This window comes from Hyperolius riggenbachi, chromosome 12, assembly GCF_040937935.1.
Source record: "Hyperolius riggenbachi isolate aHypRig1 chromosome 12, aHypRig1.pri, whole genome shotgun sequence".
Taxonomy (NCBI): domain Eukaryota; kingdom Metazoa; phylum Chordata; class Amphibia; order Anura; family Hyperoliidae; genus Hyperolius; species Hyperolius riggenbachi.
This window is the reverse complement of record NC_090657.1, coordinates 148,365,098-148,385,924: the sequence shown is the minus strand read 5'-3', so window position 1 is coordinate 148,385,924 and position 20,827 is coordinate 148,365,098. Positions and strand designations below refer to the sequence as shown.

Below are 20,827 nucleotides of genomic sequence, written 5' to 3'. Positions count from 1 at the left end.
TAGACCAGCAGGGCTGCCAGGCAACTGGTATGATTAAAAGGAAATAAACATGACAGCCTCCATATACCTCTCTCTTCAGTTCCCCTTTAAAGCGGTATAAAACCCTGACATAATATTCAATAAAAACATGTTTTCCTACTTTTTATATGCCATACGGTTATCATATTTGCATTTGTGTATAAGTATTATTCATTTAGAAATTACAAGTTCCCAAAACTACAGTTTTTTTTTACCTTGGGAGCTGCCTCTGCATTTTATTCATAACTGGTTTTATTCATTATGTATTGAAGGCAGAAATGCTTTGTGTCTCTCTGACCCCATTCACACCGGAGCGTCTTGCTGCGATTTCGGCAAAACGCTCAATCGCTAGCGCTTTTTGTAATGAAACCCTATGGGCTCATTCTTACTTGGGCGATTTGCGCTAATTGCCGCAAATCGCCCAAAACCGGGCAAAAATGCCAAATGCAAATGCGTCGCCTGCACCATTTTCAGGCGATTTCCCCGCTATCACGTTTCAGTGCTATAGAAGTGCTAAACGCGATAGCGACAATCGCCGCACTGTACAGTGATTTTTTCCCGTGTGAAATCGCGGAAAAATCACTCCTGCAAAACGTCGACAATCTTTTTTGCGTTTTGAAAACGCAGGTGTGAATAGAGCCTCTGTGTCCAGGAGCTTCTGTACAGTCAGAGAATGTGTCACATTCCTCACTTGATACAATTAAGTAAACACAAGATAACATTATCTAACGTTCGGATGCATCCAGATTTCTCTGCACTGAACTTTAAAGTCCTGTGTGTAACCCTTTGAATGCTGGTCTAATAAAAAAAATGCTAGTAGTATACAGTATAATATGCTGTAAATCATTTTTTAGAGCAAATAAGAAATGCTGGGTTTCATTCTGATTTAATGCTGCCCAGGTGAATGAATTGCACACCTGAAACAAGCATGCAGGTGGTGTGGACTGACTTCAGTGAAAGCACCTGATCTGCATACTTATTCTGGGTATAGATGATCAGCGGGACAGCCAGTAAAAAAACATTGTTTTGAAGAAAATAAATATGGCAGCAGTGGCAAATCTAGGGAAAACTGCACCTATTGAAAACAACCCCTGGGGAAAGGCAAGGGGGGTGAACTCCCTCCAAATATTGTAACATGAAGTTAAGTATGGCCTGTAAGAATGGAGTATTGCGATAGGTGAGCCTATAAATATCCCCCAATAACACTTAGGCAGCTTGTTTACCTAAAAGATGTAACCATGCAGCAGAATGTACCCGAGATAAAAACTAGAATCTGTATGGAGAACACCAGGGATGCTAAAGAGCCGTGCCCCCAGTACAAGGCACCCATGGCACATGCCATACCTGCCGCTGGACTTGGTAAAGAGGTTACTGCATATGGAAAATGAGGCTGCTAATGGGGTGCAACAATGGAAGAGGAAAGCTTTTCCCAAGAGAGCTGTACTTGAAAGAGGAAGGCTGTTGTACCTTTTGTACTACTCAAGGAACAGGGGGTTGCACTTATAATGAGAGGTCACCCGCTACACATGGAAGGGGATGCAGAAGAATGTTGGCCTAGGAGCAGTCTGTGCAAATCCAACAGTCAATATGGTGGACCTCAACCTGGATGTCAGTCGCCACTCACTCCTCCTACTCTCATCAATCCTTACACTTGTGTACCCTGTAGTGTGCTTGGGAGATGAGCAGAGACAGATGATATGGAGTGGGCTTGCCAAGAAGTAATGTTTGGCATTTGAGTCAACACTCTTGCACATGCATTGACAGTCAGATTTGCTCTGGCTTTCAAACGTGAGATTATGGCAGGGTACTAAGTAGGAGGGGAAGCTGGAAAACATGGTGAGTAACCAGCATTATCTTCATAGTAATAATTTTGACCTCACGTCAGATGGACTTAGAAGTTCCTGAAAAATTGTTATAATAATGTATCAGTACTGCATAAATCTTTTTTTATATTTTTTTCATTTTTTCAGCATTAGAGCCCTTCCATATGTAGAAACTTTTTCTGTAAATGACAGGAGCTGTCTAGATGAGCACTTTCAGTGAATCTCAAGAAAACCATAATTACCAGTTACCCTCCTCTGGGACGAGTATCTACGTCACTGAAAATCTCATTTGAGCTCCCAGGGGCGTAGATCCTCGTCCCTGTCTGTTTGCTCTCTTTGCGCCCACAGTAGTGAACAGATTGGTCAATGGGAAAATATGTTCCTAAACCCAATCCAAGTGTTTAAAGTTGAAATGATTGCTGTTGCAACGAACAAAAGTAATCATTCCATTGTAAATAACAGTAACTGCTTTTTCCTGTTGGCTGGAACCTAGCCTGAGCTGTGTTCTAACCAGACAGGAAAATGTGTGGACAAAAAGAATATTGCAATAAAAAAAATTAAATATACATTTCCTATCCCTATCTCTATAACAAGCCCAATAATAATTATGCCCCTATAAAACAATTGGAAAAATACAAACAAACAAAAATGATGGAATTTAACCTTTCACCTCAAAGGGTTTTTCCTCTCAAAAAAACAGCAATTTTCACCAGTCAGCGCTCCTTCCATTCATTCACCTACTTATCACAATGAAACAATCTATATCTTGGTTTTTTTGCCACTGATTAGGCTTTCTTTGGGGGGTACTTTTTGCTAAGAATTATTTTATTCTAACTCAGTTTTAATGAGAGTAATAAGAAAAAAAATTGACAAAATTCATTATTTCTCAGTTTTCGGCCATTATAGTTCCAAAATAAAACATGCTACCGTAATTAAAACCCACACATTTTATTTGACCATTTGTATCGCTTATTGCAACGTTTAAAATTTTTCCCTAGTACAATGTATGGCGCCAATATTTTATTTGGAAATAAAGGTGCATTTTTTAAGTTTTGTGTCTATCCCTATTACAAGCCCATAATTTAAAAAGTAATTGTAGTATACAGTTTTTGTATACATATTAAAAAAGTTCAGTCCCTAAGGTAACTATTTATGTATTTTTTTTTTTATTTGTAATTTTTTTTTAATAAAATAAAAAATAAAAAATGGTAACTTTTAGGGGAGTGTGGGAGGTCAGGAGTTAATAAAAAACAAAAGTAACTAGGGATGATAAACTGAAAAATAAAAAAGGGGGATGTAATATTACAATTTGGCCACAAGATGTCCTCAGTGGTGACTTCAGCGTATTGGAGAAGAGGTGCCAAAAGGATAAAATCAATTGTTAAAAGGTTTAAAAATGCTTTGGAGGCAGTTGGTGGACTTACCTCCTGTAAGCAGACACAACAAGCTGTGTATTCAAAAAACAAAGTAGATTTATTGGTACACTCCGGGGACATTCACAACACGTTTTGCAGGTTAAACCAAAGTGGTCGTTTGCCATGTGTAGGGGGGGGGAAGAAGTGACCAGGGATGAGGTTATGGTAAGCACAGTGCTCAAACAGAACAATGTAGCCAGTGGTTATAAAGGGGGGAGGGGTTATGGTATAAACAAGAGCATAGTGCAGTAGTGGTTTCTGGGTAGGGTAGGTCTGGGAGGCTGGGTATAGAATATGTGACAATAATGGCATATTAAAAATAACATTGCAGTGTAGCAAAAGGAAAAAGTAATCAACAGTGCAAAGACCTTATGTAAATGTAATGGCGTGGGTTCCTGCTTCAGGAAAACACATTAGTGTGACAGGATAGAAGAATTAGATAGAGTAGTAGCCATTGCAACTCGCCAGCAGTCTGTCCGGGTATCACCTGGCGCCTCATTGCCAAGGTGTCCTGGATCTGCCGTTTAAACGTGTGAAAGATCTGCCCCTTAGCCAATTCGGAGAGGGGGCGTGTGTGGGTATTCTCCCACTTGATGCGACTCTAGCGTCGCACGTATGACGAGGCGGGTGGACGAGACTATGCGGCAAATATGTCGCATACAGAAGACATCCGGGGAACGGCGGGCGTGAGTATCCTGATGTCATGCACTGCTAATGCGCATGCGTTGGTGCTCCGTCCGCCATGTTAAAGAGGGCACTGAGCGCGGCCCGAGTATGTACTCTATAGGATGCCATGTAAAATATAAAATATAAAAAAGTAATTTAAAAAACATACTGCAATTATGAACCAGGAGGTGCACCCACCATCCTGTAGATTTAAGAATTTGTTGGAAATGTTTTTATATATATGTGGCTAGGTATTTATTCTATAATGCTCTAGCATGGAGTAATGGTGCCCTCTAGTGGGCATAAATGATAAAGGGAGTTAATATAGATCAGTGCTGTCCAACTTCACGGGCATGGAGGGCCATTTTTTTTTTCAGACCCCATGGTGGAGGGCCGAAGTTTCTTGCTAGAGCCGCAGACAATTAGATTGGCAGCACTTTCCACAAAATGCAATTCAAGATTTCGGTGAAGTTGTGTGGCGCACGCAATGCGCCGAAAAACATGAGGGTTCCGTTGTGCGTAGAGTGGTGCGCGTAGCGCGCCGTGCCGAAAAATGCGTGTATCCATGGATCAGAATGTGGGTGTGGCCACGTGTGGAGACAAATTTACATGAACTTAGCAATGTGGGACATTAGATTAGGACAGTGGTTGCGAACCTTTTGGAGGCCGAGTGCCCAAACTGCAACCCAAAAGTCACTTTATCTATCTATAGCAAAGTGGCAACAGCAATTTAAACTACATACAAACGTTTTAACTCATACATGAACATTATGAAAAATCAAAGTTTAAAATAAACTGTGAAGATAAACATTTTCATCCATCCTACTCCTGAAAAATGTATTCTTTATTTTTTATTTTTTTTTTACAACTGCCCAGTTTTATTTTCCGTTTTAAAAAGCTAAAAAAGTAGGTTTAATGCTATTGTCTCATGATGGTTCAGCTTTTTCCATAGTCTCGCAGTTAGCAATCATGTGACCCCCAACAAGACAAATTCAGCAATCATGAGGCCCCCAACAAATCATGAGGCCCCCAACAAGACAAATTCAGCAATCATGAGGCCCCCAACAAGACAAATTCAGCAATCATGAGGCCCCCAACAAATCATGAGCCCCCAACAAGACACATTCTGCAATCATGATGCCCCCAACAAGACAAATTTAGCAATCATGAGGCCCCCAACAAATCATGAGGCTCCCAACAAGACACATTCAGCAATCTTGAGGCCCCCAACAAGACAAATTCAGCAATCATGGTGCCCGCAACAAATAATGAGGCTCCCAACAAGACACATTCAGCAATCTTGAGGTCCCCAACAAGACAAATTCAGCAATCATGATGCCCCCAACAAATCATGAGGCCCCCAACAAGACAAATTCAGCAATCATGAGGCCCCCAACACGACAAATTCAGCAGTCATGAGGCACATAAATAGACAGCATTTCACATAAATAGGCAGAATGCCCCTTTAATATGGTAGACACCTCTCGCCTGGCTTCTAAATTCTCCTCTACTGGCTGCTGTGCCTGGCTGGCCTGGCATTACTGTTTTCGGCCGCATTGGGGATGATGTGTGGGCTGAAAGGCTTTGCGGTGATGCTGTGGCCGGGCTGGCGGTGATGCTGTGGTGTGGCCGGATGAGGTAGTGACAGGTGCCCCCCAGTTGAGGTAGTGACAGGTGCCTCCCCAGTTAGATAGTGACAGGTGCCCCCCCCCCCCAGCTGAAGTAGTGACAGGTGCCCCCCCCCCCCCAGTTAGATAGTGACAGGTGTCCCCCCAGTTAGATAGTGACAGGTGCCCACCCAGTTAGATAGTGTCCCGCCAGTTAGATAGTGACAGGTGCCCCCCCCCCAGTTAGATAGCGAGAGGTGTCCAGTGCCTCCAACCCTCCAGTTATCTCTGCCGAGCGCTGCCCGCCAATGCCTTCTGTGTCCCCGCTGGTGCTGCCTCACAGCTCAGAACTCACAGATTGCGGCGACTGAAGCAAGCAGAGTGCGCATGGCACCCGCGCGGCTGAACTTCACATGCGGAAGTGACTAATGATGTCACTTCCGCATGTGACGTACTCTGTGTATGTGGGTACCATGCGCACTCTGCTTGCTTCAGTCGCCGCGATCTGTGAGGTCTGAGCTGTGAGGCAGCGGGGACACAGGAGAGGGAACTATATGAGGGAGCAGGCATAGTGCCCATAGCGCAAGCCATGCCTGCATCTCAGGGAGAAGAGCGGGCCGCAGCAGGAGGCCTGGCGGGCCGAATGCGGCCAGCTGGCCGCCAGCTGGACAGCGCTGATATAGATCTAAGTTTAGCTCAGTATCTAGGCAGAAACTGGTAAGGTAGAATTAGATGATGAGATAGTGAAAAAGGTCGGTAGTATTGGATAGGGGTATTCAATGTAAAAATTATGAAGATATAAAAAATTGTAAAACATGTTTTTAGAACATACTCATGTCTATAAATGAACTAAAAATAAAAAGCTTGTGAAGTTATTAGAGGGATAAAATAATACAGTATTTAGAGAAAGGGAGCAAGCAGAAGATAAAATCAGATATAGACATAAAAAATACATAAAACAAGATGCATAAAAAAAGGGTTACTGGAGTGCCCAGCAGACATAAAGCAAGTATGATAAAAGAGGCGACTGGATAAAAAATATTATTGGTATTTTTGATTTAGTGAATTTCCTCAAGTATTTCGTTGAGGCCCTCCGGCACGGAAACGGCTGGGTGCTAAGAGGCTGCGTAAGTAAGGTGCTCTTCTAAAAGTGATGGCCGGTGTTTGTGGAATAGACGGTCGGAGGTATGGATCCTGTAGCAGAATCTCCCATCTCTTGTTCAGGATGGATCAGATTTGGGGGTGTTGAGCATTGTATCATGTGATAAATCGTGGCTGATTGGTTGTGATCAAATCAGTGAAATTGGCAGATGGAGTTGGATTTCTTTATTTTAGCTTTAAATTTTGCATCTTTTGAGTTTTTTTGGGTACTTACGTGAAATAAATTTTTCTGTGAGAATTTCAGATTGTGTATCATAATCTTCAATATCTGTACAATTTTTATGTATTCTTTTGAACTGACTATATGGAGTATTAATGGTCCAAGGGCGATGATGGAAGCTATCAAAATGAATATAATTGTTTGCATCCACCTTTTTAAAATAAGTCTTGGCTTTAATACGGCTCGATTCAATGAATAGGGTGAGATCCGGAAATTCTATAGTAGTAGGGTTGTTGTGAGAAGTGAATTGTAAACATTTGAGTTTTATAATTTATAAAGATGGGGATGAGTTCAGTGTCACCTCTCCATATGAAGATGAGATCGTCGATGTAGCGTTTGTAAAAGACAATATTCTCTATGAATGGATTATTGGGATGCATTTTTTGAAGTTCTAGGAGGCCCATGGACAGATTTGCATAGGATGGAGCGAACGACGACCCCATCGCTGTGCCATTTGTCTAATGGTAGACCTTGTCGATAAACGTGAATGTTTTGTAAAATAAATTTGGTGCATTGGATTAAGAAGGATTGTTGACTGTGGGGCATAGACAAGTTAGTGGACAAAAAATGTTTAATAGCAGAGAGGCCATAGGAGTGCGGTATGTTTGTATATAATGATGTAACGTCACATTTGAGCCATAGATAATTATCACACCAACTAATAGTGCCAAGGACGTTAATGAGATGGGAGGAGTCTTTTAGGTAGGAGTTGAGAAATTGCACATGGGGTTGTAAGTGATGATCCACACACCGTGATAAATTGCTAGTGAGGGAGTTAATGCCGGATATGATGGGACGTCCAGGTGGTCTATGTAAGGTTTTTTGGATCTTGAGTAGATAGTAAAAAAATTGTGTTTTTGGGTGGGGATTGATAATATAGTTCCTTTCATTTTTGGAAATATTGTTGAGTAGGACTTCATTGATGAAGGATTTTAGGTTCTTATTGAGTTCTAAGGTAGGATCTGTGTCTAGGATCTCATAATATTTTTCATCGCCTAAAAGACGGTCCACTTCCTCCAGGTAGTCTTTTGTATTTAGAATGACAATCCCTCCCCCCTTGTCTGCTGGTTTAATGATTAAATTGTGATTTTTCTGGAGTGATCTGATGGCTGCCTTTTGTGGGCGGGAAAGATTAGACGAGGTTTTGGAGCTGTTGGTGTGAAGAGTCTGTAGGTCATGAAGTACTATGGAATAGAATGTGTCGATGTGATTACCTTTAGATGCCACAGGATAGAAGTGTGATCTGCCTTTGAGTTGTGTGGTGATGAATTGCTCTGAACTAATTTAAAGGAATACTATCGATGTATGCATTTATTTTTAAATGCTGTATGTTGTAGCACACATTAGGACAAGTACTAGGAGCAATTTGATTCCTCACACAGCTGTTCCTCTCAGCTGTAAAATCCTCCGTCAGTTTTGGCCGTCAGTGTTTGATACAAATGTATCTAATACTGACTGCTCCCAGAGGGCTAAGCCCATGTCTGCACAGGGGAGTTGCTATCAACTCCTCAGTTTATAGTTTAATTATCACCTTGCTGAAAGAATCTTATTGATATGGTGGTAAGGGGTTAAAGATTCTAGCAATGTGTGTTTATTATCTTTGCTTCTCTTGACTGATAAAGATACTAATAATGCTAATTGTAGACAGTGGTCTGCCCCTCTCAGCAGCTTGTAAAGTGGATGCAGCCTGGAGTGAATCGCCACAAGCAGGCAGCCAGACTGAGTGTAAACACAGACTATTGTTTATAGCTAGTTATATTCCAGCAATATTCCAGCTCATTTAGTTACCTGTTACCACCTCAGATCAGCCTATTTCTCCTCATGTCTGCTGCATGCTGTGAGTGACACTGAAATATATTTGTGAGCTGTGTGACAGAGTAACCAAGCAGCTCAGGGTGACCCAAACTACTATGAGCTGTGTGAGAAATGAATTTTTAAGCAGGGATAGCAAGAGAGAGACCTGGGTGAATAAATAAAGTGCCCCTAGCACTAGTGGTAATGTGTACACTAATATACAGTATTAAAAAAAAAAGTCGTTTCAATCGATAGTACTCCTTTAAGCAGGGGATATTGTGCAGAGCGGTAATGATTCATTGTTGGTGATGATGAGGGCCCTGGGGTCCATGGTAGGTGATGGGTTCAGTTTCTTTATTGCAAAATGCTGTTTTAGTGTTAGTTTGCGGATGTAAGCGTTCAAGTCGGAGAAAATCTCGAAAATATTTGACTGATTGGTTGGACAAAAGGATATCCCTTTTTCAAGTAACGTAGTTTCACTCTGGGAAAGTAAGTGGTCCGACAAATTGAAAATGCATTGGGTCTGTGTATTAGTGGCTATGGATTTGTTGGTTAGTGTTTGTTTCGTTTTTCTTTTACCTCGCTTCCCTCTTTTTCTGAGTCTGGTAGAGGCCTTTTTTTCTTTGGTTGTAATATCATGCAAGATACTTTTGGACTGGGTAGTTGGGTTGAAAGTATGTTCTGGGATAGAGTTAGGGCAAGGTCTAAAAAAGAGGAGGTGAGGGTTGTGTTGAAATTGGCCATGGTCATCTGTGGGATGGTAGGATTGTTTTCATTTGATTGAAAAAAATTGTTGATAGAGGTTTGAGAGGAACTGGGTGGTTGTTTCATGTTTGGATTTTTATTTGCTGATGGCGAGGTTTTTTCATCGATAACTGGACTAGGTTGGGAACTTTCGTGGATAGAGAAGTTAGGTGATATGGGATCTAATCCGCAAACACTGATTTGAGAGGCTCTGATTGATGAGTTATGTTCCGAACCTTGTCGTAGGGGGGAGAGATTGTCATTCCCATTGGGTTCTAATGTTTTTGTCGGTGTTGTGGGAACTAGAGACGGCGGAGGATTTTTGCCGGCAAAATTGTATTCTGGATTTGATGAAGGTCGGTTTGTCAGCTCCAGTACGTTGGGTGGATGTAATTGATTTAGAAGGTTCGGGATGGACGTCAGGGGTGACCAGTTTTTTGTTGTTGTGACGGCGTGGTTTGGGGTTTTTATGGGGCCAGTGTTGTAGTTAAAGGGAACCTGAAGTGAGTAAAATTATTTAAAATAACCATATGACGTAGCTGTAAATGAATATTCCATACTAACCTCACCACCAGTTCCTCTCAGAAGCTCACCATTTTCTTCTTACAGTGATCCCTCCCAGGACTGACAATATTTTGTCAGAACTGAAATATACCAGTTGCTGTCAGTTATATATCAGCAGCTGTCAGTTACAACTCAATGTGTAAGGTAATGTCCATGTTTCCCTATGGCTCAAGTGGATATTACAGTTTAACAGTGTGCTGACCAGGAAGCTGTTATGGGGTAATGGCCATTTTTAAAATGGAGGACGGAGAAATCCATTGATCACAGCGGACAAATGGGGCGCAGGAGAGGAGAAAGAGATTGAGTAGTAGACTACACAGGAGATAAGTATGACCTGTGTATTGTTATTTTGAGTTTATATTTTTGGATCAGATTCTCTTTAAAGGGGATGAACTGTAGACAAAACCTTGTCATCAACCTCAATAGGCATGTATTGACCCAAATCATTCAATAACCAATTAAAACATCAGTTTATTATAAATCTTAAAAAAAATAAAACATAAAATCACATAAATACAAATACACAGTATCCGCAAAGCCATTACAGCAAAGTCAGGATTAAACAGTTTACAAACATTATGTATAGTTCCCAATAAGACCATGAAACTGGAAATTGTCCCTTATATCATGTCCACCATTATATAAGTATGGAAATCCTCTTTGGGACAAATATATCCATTTTTTTAACACTTAGTTTATGTATAGCCGAGGTAAACAATCAATTTTCTCGACGTGTTTTGTGAAACATGGGACCATATAATATTTACTTCTTCAGGAGTACTGAATTTACCGGCTAAATTCTATCACGTAATTAGCTGGAATCCAGGTCGGACTGGGACCCTGGGGACCCACCAGAGAAATTTCAACCTGAGGCCCACACATCCCATGATCGCGTTGAAAAGCGGCGTGACCATGCACCTGAAGGTGGGTGTGGTCATGATGTATCATGGACAAGGCCAAATGTACATAGCAGCATTGTAATTGAGACACACGCTGCCTAGCAAATCTTTGCATAGTATTTATATAAAGTAATATTAATATAAATTAATGTCATATTTACCATACATATGAAATTGATTACATTGTGAGCTCCTCTGAGGACAGTCAGTGACATGACTATATACTCTGTAAAGTGCTGCAGAAGATGTCAGTGCTATATAAATACATAATAATGATATGGTAGGACATTAGACTATGACTATGGTAGGGATTAGACTGTGAGCTCCTCTGAGGACAGTAAGTTACATGACTATGCACACTGTACAGTGCTGCAGAAGATGTCACTGCTATATAAATACATTATAATAATATGGTAGGACATTAGACTAGGACTATGGTAGGATTAGAGTGTGAGCTCCTCTGAGGACAGTCAGTGACATGACTTTGTACTCTGTAAAGTGCTGCTCAAGAAACCCTCCCTCGACCCCTCGCTACCCTCCAACTACCGCCCGATCTCCCTCCTCCCCTTCGCCTCAAAACTCCTTGAGTGTCTGTTTCACAAACGCCTGACCCAGTACCTCAATGCCAACTCACTACTAGACCCACTGCAATCTGGATTTCGGCCTGCCCACTCAACCGAAACGGCTCTCACCAAAGTGGTCAATGACCTTGCCTTAGCTAAAGCTGAAGGTAAATACACCATTCTCCTCCTCCTTGACCTTTCAGCAGCTTTTGATACAGTAGATCATCCCCTACTCCTCCAGTCCCTCCAATCCATGGGCATTCACGATCTCGCCCTGACCTGGCTTTCATCCTACCTCTCCAACCGCTCCTTCACGACCTCCTTCAATGAGTCCTCGTCCACCCCCAACCACCTCTCAGTGGGAGTCCCCCAAGGCTCGGTCCTTGGCCCCCTACTGTTCTCCCTATACACATCCTCCATTGGCAAGGTTATCTCCTCCATGGGTTTTAACTATCATCTGTATGCAGATGACACCCAAATCTATCTCCACACCCCTGACATATCCAACACTACCATGAACAAGGTCTCCTCCTGCCTATCTGCCATCTCCTCCTGGATGTCCGCTAGGTTCCTAAAACTAAATCTAGACAAAACGGAATTTATGATCTTCCCACCCCGGTCATCCCTGGACCTCCCAGATGTGCAGGTCACTGTTAACAACACTACTATTCACCCTACCTCTCAAGCCCGCTGTCTGGGTGTCACCCTGGACTCCGCACTCTCCTTCACTCCCCACATCCAAAACCTCACAAAGTCCTGCAACTTCCACCTTCGTAACATCTGTAAGATTCGCCCTTTCCTGACCCCTGCCACCACCAAACTCCTCATCCATTCCCTCATAATTTCCCGCCTCGACTACTACAATGCCCTTCTGTCTGGACTCCCTAAGACCCGAATAGCCCCACTGCAGTCCATCATGAATGCGGCTGCCAGAATTATCCACTCCTCCCATCGCTCCACCAGGGCGGCTCCCCTCCGTGAATCCCTCCACTGGCTTCCTATCCAGTCCAGAATCAGATTCAAGATATTGTGTCTGACCTACAAATCCATCCACAAAACCTGTCCAACCTACATTTCTGATCTTACTCAGAGATACACACCAAGCCGCTCACTCCGCTCCTCCAATGAACTTCGCCTGACCGTCCCCCGCATCACCCAGTCCCATGCACGCCTCCAAGACTTCTCAAGAGCCGCTCCGACACTATGGAACTCCCTACCTCCACCCATTAGGGCAGCCCCCTCCTTCAACACCTTCAAGAAGGCCCTCAAAACTCACCTTTTCACTCTTGCCTACCACCCCTCACAATTGCTCTAAACCCACAGCCGAACTCTGGTCCCCTACCTCTCGTGTCCCTACCTCTCCCTCTAGATTGTAAGCCTTTGGGCAGGGTCCTCACTCCTTTTGTGTCCTACCTGATCATGCACCTCTATTACTGTGCACCCATGCTATGCATTTGAGTGAACCTAACTTGCCTAACTCCATGCTCCCATCCAGTGACTGACTAAGCATTACCTTGTACTCATACTGTGCTGTGTGATCTGGTTTTCTTGTATTCCTGTATTGTCATATTGCTGTTTGTCACCCCTAAATATTGTCTGTAACCTAAATTAATGTCCAGCGCTGCGTAATATGTTGGCGCTTTATAAATACAACAAATAAATAAATAAATAAATGTCAGTGCTATATAAATACATAATAATATGGTAGGGCATTAGACTGACAGAATTAGATTGTGAGCTCCTCTGAGGGCAGTCAGTGACATGACTATGTACTCTGTAAAGTGTTGCAAGAGATGTCAGTGCTATACAAATACGTAATAGTAATATGGTAGGACATTAGATTATGACTATGGTAGGAATATATTGTGAGTACCTCTGAGGATAGGCAGGGACATGAATATGTACTCTGTAAAGTGCTGCCAAAGCATAGTCCACTATGACCATCCCCCAGAACAACTCCCTGTCCCTAGGGGCCTCCTTGTGTGTCATTGCCAGCACCGCTCCAACCGACCCCCCCACAACACACACAGTCTGGTCACCCCCCCAAAAAAAACACGCCATCTCACCCATCCCCTACTCAACCACAACAACTCCCTGTTCCTGGGGGCCTCCTTGTGCATCATTTGCTGCCAGCACCGCACCAACCCCCACAATACACAGCTGGCCCTGGGGCCTCATCCTCCTCCCTGTGTGTATGCAATTGGCGTCAACCAGGCCCAGGCCAACCCACCACTAACACACTGCATTGTGTGCCACTGGGACTGCCATCATCCACCCATCATGATGCCCATATGTTGGCCTGGCTGGCAGGCCTGCCTCACAGCAGGCAGGCCACAGCCGGAAACCAGAGGCATCAACTCCCCAGTTCCCACACATCTCCTGCCTCTTCACCAGCCAGCCCACTAGGGTGGCCACTTGCCGAACCCCAAAAAGGAGAACATCGTACCGAGGACAGTGGCGCACAATAGTCCACATGATGGAGGGCCGGCCGACCACAAAATGCAATGAGATTGGCAGCAGATTTTCCCACAAAATGCAATGAGATTGGCAGCAGATTTTCCCACAAAATGCAATCAGATTGGCAGCAGATTTCCTCACAAAATGCAATCAGATTGGCAGCAGATTTCCCCACAAAATGCAATCAGATTGGCAGCAGATTTCTGTACTCCTAACAGAATACCTTGGGGTGTCTTCTTTCTAAAATGGGGTCATTTGTGGGGTTCCTTTACTGTCCTGGCATTTTAGGGGCCCTAAACCGTGAGGAGTAGTCTTGAAACCAAATGTCTCAAAATGACCTGTGAAATCCTAAAAGTACTCATTGCACGTTGGGCCCCTTAGCCCACCTAGGCTGCAAAAAAGTGTCACACATGTGGTATCGCCGTACTCAGGAGAAGTAGTATAATGTGTTTTGGGGTGTATTTTTACACATACCCATGCTGGGTGGGAGAAATCTCTCTGTAAATGGACAATTGTGTGTAAAAAAAAATTTAATTTACAGAGATATTTCTCTCACCCAGCATGGGTATGTGTAAAAATACACCCCAAAACACATTACACTACTTCTTCTGAGTACAGCAATACCACGTGTGGCACTTTTTTTTGCGGCCTAACTGCGCTAAGGGGCCTAGTCCAATGAGCACCTTTAGGCTTTACAGGGGTGCTTACAATTTAGCCCCCCCCCCCCCCACTTGCCAGGACAGTTAACAAACCCCACAAATGACCCCATTTTGGAAAGAATACACGCCAAGGTATTCCATGAGGGGCATTGTGAGTTCATAGAAAATTTTATTTTTTGTCACAAGTTAGCGGAAAATATCACAAAAAAACAAAACAACAATTTCTGCTAATTTGTGACAAAAAATAAAATCTTCTATGAATTCACCATGCACCTCACGGAATACTTTGGGGTGTCCTCTTTCCAAAATGTCATCATCCATGGCGTCTGTCCTGGCATTTTAGGGTCTCTGCAATCATTACATGTATGGCCAGTATTAGGAGTTTCTGCTATACTCCTTATTTTGGGCATACGGGTGATGCACTCTGGGCTGAAAGGAAAAATGAATGTCAAACAATCAATCAATTCATGTGGATGAAAAAATATCTGCCCAAAAATTTGAAAAAAAAAAAAGGGGAAGGCATTTGCCAGGACATAGAAGCTGCCACCCAAAGACGTCCAAACCCACTCAGCTCGCATGCCCTGGCAAACCCGATTTCTCCATTCACACCGATCGATGTGGATGAACAAATCATTGCCAGAGTTCTTTTTTGATACAAAGTGCTTGCCAAAGCATAGGAACTCCAACACCGCCCCTCCGCTCATATGCCTCGGCAAACGTATCTTTTTTACTGCGGAGGAGAAATCTCGTCCTGCAGCGCTGCATGCACCGACTTGTGTGTAATCTGACAGACGCACAATGCTTCTGTCAGGATGCACCATCAGTGCTGCAGCTGGTGGGTCGGTCACTCGGTCCACCTGGAAGGGTTATGGATGGAAAAAAAGAGAAAACAAAACAAAACAAAAAAAACAAGCAAGTAGAAAAGCAAAAACTTCATTACCATTTATAAACTTTTTCAAACAAAACCTTAACATTGTGAACCAAACATTAACTTTTTTGCTCACCGGTTTTTTTTGTTTTGTTTTTGTTTTGTTTTTTTTGTTTGTTTTTTAACTTACCTTCCGAGGACAAACCTCCCCCTTCCCCCCCATGGGATAGTGTACGAAGTGCAAATCACACAGAGTTGTGGCGAAGTACATTACGCATTCTGTCCCGAGTGGAATGATAGGTTTCTGGCAGCCCTGTGTATTAGGGTCTCTCGAAACCAGATACTTGGTTTCACGCTGCATATTGGCATATCCAGTAGGTCGAGCCTGCCGCACCGTATCGCCCAAAACAGACCTTCAGGGAATACCACAAGAGTAGCATTCGGCCTAGTAATTAACTGCGTCGCCATAGACTAACATGACTTCCGGGCCGACCTAAATTGCCGCAGAAGCCACGCAGTAACGTAGGCATGCACTAGTGTTAAGTCAAGCACTTCCGGCGTAGGGGGGGATCGCAAAGTGTGACTTTCGCTAGGCAATTTGCCCTAACACATCGCACCAGTGTGAAATAGCACTGAGAAACCCTTGTGTGCCTACTGCTGTTTCTGGAGTTTCCTACTCTCTAATAGTGTACCTGCTCATAGTACCTCTCAAAACACTCCCCTAGGCATAGGCCAGTCTGGTCAGGACAGGTGGGACAGTCAACAGTGGTGGCACGCCTTATTACAGCCCTGCTGCAGACACGACAATGTTTTCTTTGGATGCGTTGACCTGGGGCACACGGAATTGGATAGGCGTAATGCCTTCCATGCAGCCGGCTAGTTGCATCTGGGGGTTGGGCCACGGCCCCGCTTTATACAGGAGTTCCATAACGATCTGTTTCTGAAATTGAAGAAAAGATCCAGTTCTCCCAGCCTTACTGTAGAGAACAAAGCTGTTGTAAACTGACAATTGAATGAGATAAAAAGACACTTTTTTTATACCAGCATCTTGTTTCCCAGAAATTAAATAGGGCGCTAACCTCTTGTCATTGAAGTCCACCCCTCCCATGTTAGTATTATAGTCGTGGACGACAAGGGGTTTTTCAATGACCTCAGTTCGCCGTTGAATTTCTACTGTCGTGTCTGCGTGAATGGTGGACAGAAAGTAAACGTCCCTCTTGTCCTTCCATTTTACCGCGAGCAGGTCGTCAGTACACAAGGCAGCCCTCTGCCCCCGTGGAAGTCTGGTGGTAACGAGCCGTTGGGGGAAGCCCCGGCGACTAGGCCACACAGTGCCATAGCATCGGATTCCTTCTATCTTTAAGTGCTGATATAGGGCCACACTTGAGTAATAATTGTCCACATAAAGATGGTACCCCTTCTGGAACAGGGTTGACACCAAGTCCCACACAACCTTTCCACTGCTCCCCAGGTAGTCAGGGCATCCGACCGGCTCCAATTTAGAGTCTTTTCCCTCATAGACCCTAAAATAAGATGTATAGCCTGTGGCCCTTTCACAGAGCTCATACAGTTTCACCCCATACCGGCGCGCTTGCTTGGGATGTACTGTTTGATGCGAAGGCGCCCAGTAAAACGTATGAGGGACTCGACTACGCAGATGTCCTGTTCAGGGGTATAAGCATCTGCAAATCTGGATGACAGGTGGTCTATGAGGGGCCGATTTTGTGGAGCCGGTCATAAGCAGGGTGGTCACTTTGATGACAGGTTTCGTTGTCATTGAAGTGGAGGAAGCGCAGGATGTTCTCAAATCGTGTCCTGGACATGGCAGCAGAGTACAAGGGAACGTGATGTGCTGCGTCCGTAGACCAATAAGACCGCAACACATTCTGTTTGACTAGTCCCATGTGAAGGAGAAGGCCCAAAAAAATTTTAAGTTCGGAAACTTGGATTGGTTTCCACCGAAAAGGCTGGGCAAGGAAGCGATTCGGATTGGCGGTTATAAATTGTGTAGCCTTACGGTTGGTCTCTGCCACGACTAAGTCTAAGAGATCCTGGGTGATGAACAGATAGAAAAAGTCTAGGGCTGATCCAAGATTATCTGTCTCCACCTGGACTCCAGACTGGGCGGTGAAAGGGGGCAGTACGGGTGTGGCGGAATCAGGGGAATGCCAATCAGGATTTGCCAGCACCTCTGGTAAACTAGGGGTAGTACGGGCCCGTCTTCTTGGTGGCTGCGACCGGGGTCTTACTGCATGTGCCACCGAACCAGTTTTAACTTCCATGCTGGTGCTCGCCACTTCACCAGGGTATAAGGAAGCACTGGTGCTAAGTCCAGGAGATGCTGTGCTGCTGGTGCCTGCCTCACCATGAAATATCAGACCAGCACTAGCACCACTCTGCTGCCCTTGAGGCAGATCCTGCGCTACCTGCGTTCCAGTGACATGGGGTGTGGTACGCCTGGCTCTAGCCGGGACCTCAACCTCGTCATCGCTATCGGTCAGTGAGCCACTGCTGTCTACAGGTTCAAACTCTGACTCAGAAGATTTGTCGAATGAGTCGTCCCAATCGTCCTCATCCGACTGGGCCATGTACCTGTACGCCTCATCATCTGAATACCCCTTTCTTGCCGTGGTGGACTGCTAAATTTAGGGGGTATTCCTCTGAGACTACCCAGAAAAAAGAGCACCTACCTAGCCAAAGGGAGTACTTGAGGAGCAGAAAGCTGTGATCACTGAGTTTTGATTACAAAAAAATCTAAACTGATCTTTACAGTGCCACAGCTATTGTACAGTGTTTTTTTGCAGTGATCAGAATACAAAAATTCTGTCACTGTGGAGGGGCGGGCTGAACGCAAGTGCAGGTGAACGATCAGGCCTGATCGGGCAAACACTGCGTTTTTTTGTGGATCCTAGTGACCCTAATATAGATCTGACTGCGATCAGTAATGATCACTTACAGATACTATATAGTACCAATGTTTATTAGCGACAGTAATGATGCTAATTAGTGACTGTGGTGCAGTGGGCTGAGCACTAAATGACACTAACAAAGGGGCCTAGCTAACTGGCCTAAATGCTAACACTAGTGATACTAAAAAAGTGTCAGTTTTCACTGATCACTGTTTTTAGATCACTAGGATAGTGACGGGGTGATCTGGGGTGGGTTGGGGGTGGTGGCGAGTGGGGAATCAGAGGCAATCAGAAACAATCACGGGACAATCAAAGCCAATCACGAGAAAACAAAGCCGATCAAAGCCAATCACAAGGTAATCAAAGGCAATCGCAGGCCAATCACAGGGCACTCAAATCACGGGACAATCAAAGCCGATCATGGGACAATCAAATACAATTACATCACAATCAAATACAATGTCAGGTCAATCAAATACAATTACAGCACAATCGAATACAATGCACTGGGAAGGTGATTGGGGGGGGGGGGGGGGGGTTAGACTGGGTCCTGATCTGATGGGTGGCAGACACAGGGGGTGACCGATGGGAGATCAGTGAGTGATTACAGGGGAGAATAGATGTAAACAATGCACTGGGAAGGTTATCAGGAGGGGGGTCTGAGGGTCTGGGCAGGTGATCAGGTGCCCCCAAGGGACAGTTTAGGGTCTGCTCTGATGGGTGGTGGTGACAAGGGGTGATAGACAAGTGATCAGTGGGTAAGATAGATGTATACAGTATACAGGGGGGTGGTCTGGGGGGGATCTGTGGGTAGGGGGGGTGATCAGGGGACCTTAGGGGGCAGTTAGGGACCTAATCTAGGGGATGGCGTTGACAGTTAGTGACAGGGACGATTGATGGGTTTTTAGGGGGGTGCTTGGGTGCAAACTGTGGTTTGCTGGGGTGGTCAGGGGGGGTTCTGAAGGGTGGGGTGGGCGATCGGGGGGGGGGGGGGTCTGTGAATGTGTGTGTGTTTGTGTGTGTTTGTGTGCACTTACAGGGCTGCCGTCCTCTCTGATGGTCGCACGACAAAGAGACCATCAGAGGAGGAGGCAGCCTGTATAATACACTTTAGAGAGTAGACACGTAGAGTGGCACTAGATACCCTGGTGGGCAGACCCAAGGGGGTAGCAGGAGTTAGAAGCTGTGCCTCCGGATCACTCAGCATATAATGTGGTAACAAGAGGCAACAATAGCACTATTGTTGCCTCTGAAGAAGCAGTTCTATCTGTGAAACGGCTGTCAGGCTTTTGCAATAATCTGTCAGGAACCTTGGGGATGTATTAAAGGTGTTGTGTGCAGCAATTCCTGCTGGCTGGTGCCCGGTTCTCTATTTTGTTTCTCTTGTTACTACCATAATACACTTTGTTACTGTAAACAAAGTGTATATACACTTCTATCGGCCAGATTGCAGTGTTTGAAACCCGCCGGCGGGTTACTGAGCCTGTTCCCGACGGCAGATGGGCGTATTGCGGTCGTTCCGGCCCGGACTTTGCCGCCGCCCCTCGGCTGAAGGCGGTCGGCAAGTGGTTAAAGAACCACTGTAGTGAGAGGGAAATGGATTCTGCAATATTTATTTTCTTTTAAACAACATCAGTTGCCTGGCATTCCTGCTGGTCTATTCGGCTGCAGTAGTGTCCGAATCACACTAGAAACAAGCATGCGGCTAATCTTGTCAGACCTGACAATAATGTCAGAAACACCTGAACTGCTGCATGCTTGTTCAGGGTCTATGGCTAAAAGTTTTGGAGGCAGATGATCAGCAGGACAGCCAGGCAACTGGTATTACTCGAAAGGAGTGTTGGAATTAGGCATACAGGTACCTTTCATGTACTGCATGCGTCACTGTGCACATGTGTAACACAACATGGGACCTCTCCCCTCTGTTGCTTTGCGATCCAATGCATCTTCCCCAGTCTCAAGCAACTCGCCACTGACGAGCAAGAGTACCTGTCTCTAGGTATAATCTTAGGCTGGGATCACACCTGGCAATACTGCATGTGTTTTGTCTCAGTGTAAGCTCGTATGCAGAAATGCACGTAATGGTTTCCTGTGGGCCTACTGCGATTTCTGCTCCTGTCTGCCATTTTGCATTGCGTTTTGGCCACGGGGGAAAAAAATGACACCATGCATTACTTTTCCACTTGTGTTTGCTAATCTCATGTTCATACCACATAGCATACTCTTTCCAGCTTTTCATTATATATGTTACGGCCAGAACCCGAAGTCTGGCCACTTCGGGTTCTGGCCGGTGCTCCAACGTTTTGTCCTACGCGTCGATTTTGCCTACTTTACCTTCTGCGCGAGCTCAGTACTTTCCACGCCCACTCTGCACATGCGCATTTAGGTTCTCTCATTTCTCCTCATCGTTTTACCCTAGAGGTGTGCGGAGTAATAGCCTGTGGTTGGAGGGAGTGCAGC

General features: G+C 44.6%; 1 long non-coding RNA gene across 1 annotated transcript in view; it reads right to left on the bottom strand.

The window, feature by feature from the left end:
- Window positions 1-20,827, bottom strand: part of LOC137541197 (uncharacterized) — a 176,261-nt gene that overhangs the window by 2,061 nt on the left and 153,373 nt on the right. The gene's annotated exons all lie outside the window — the stretch shown is intronic.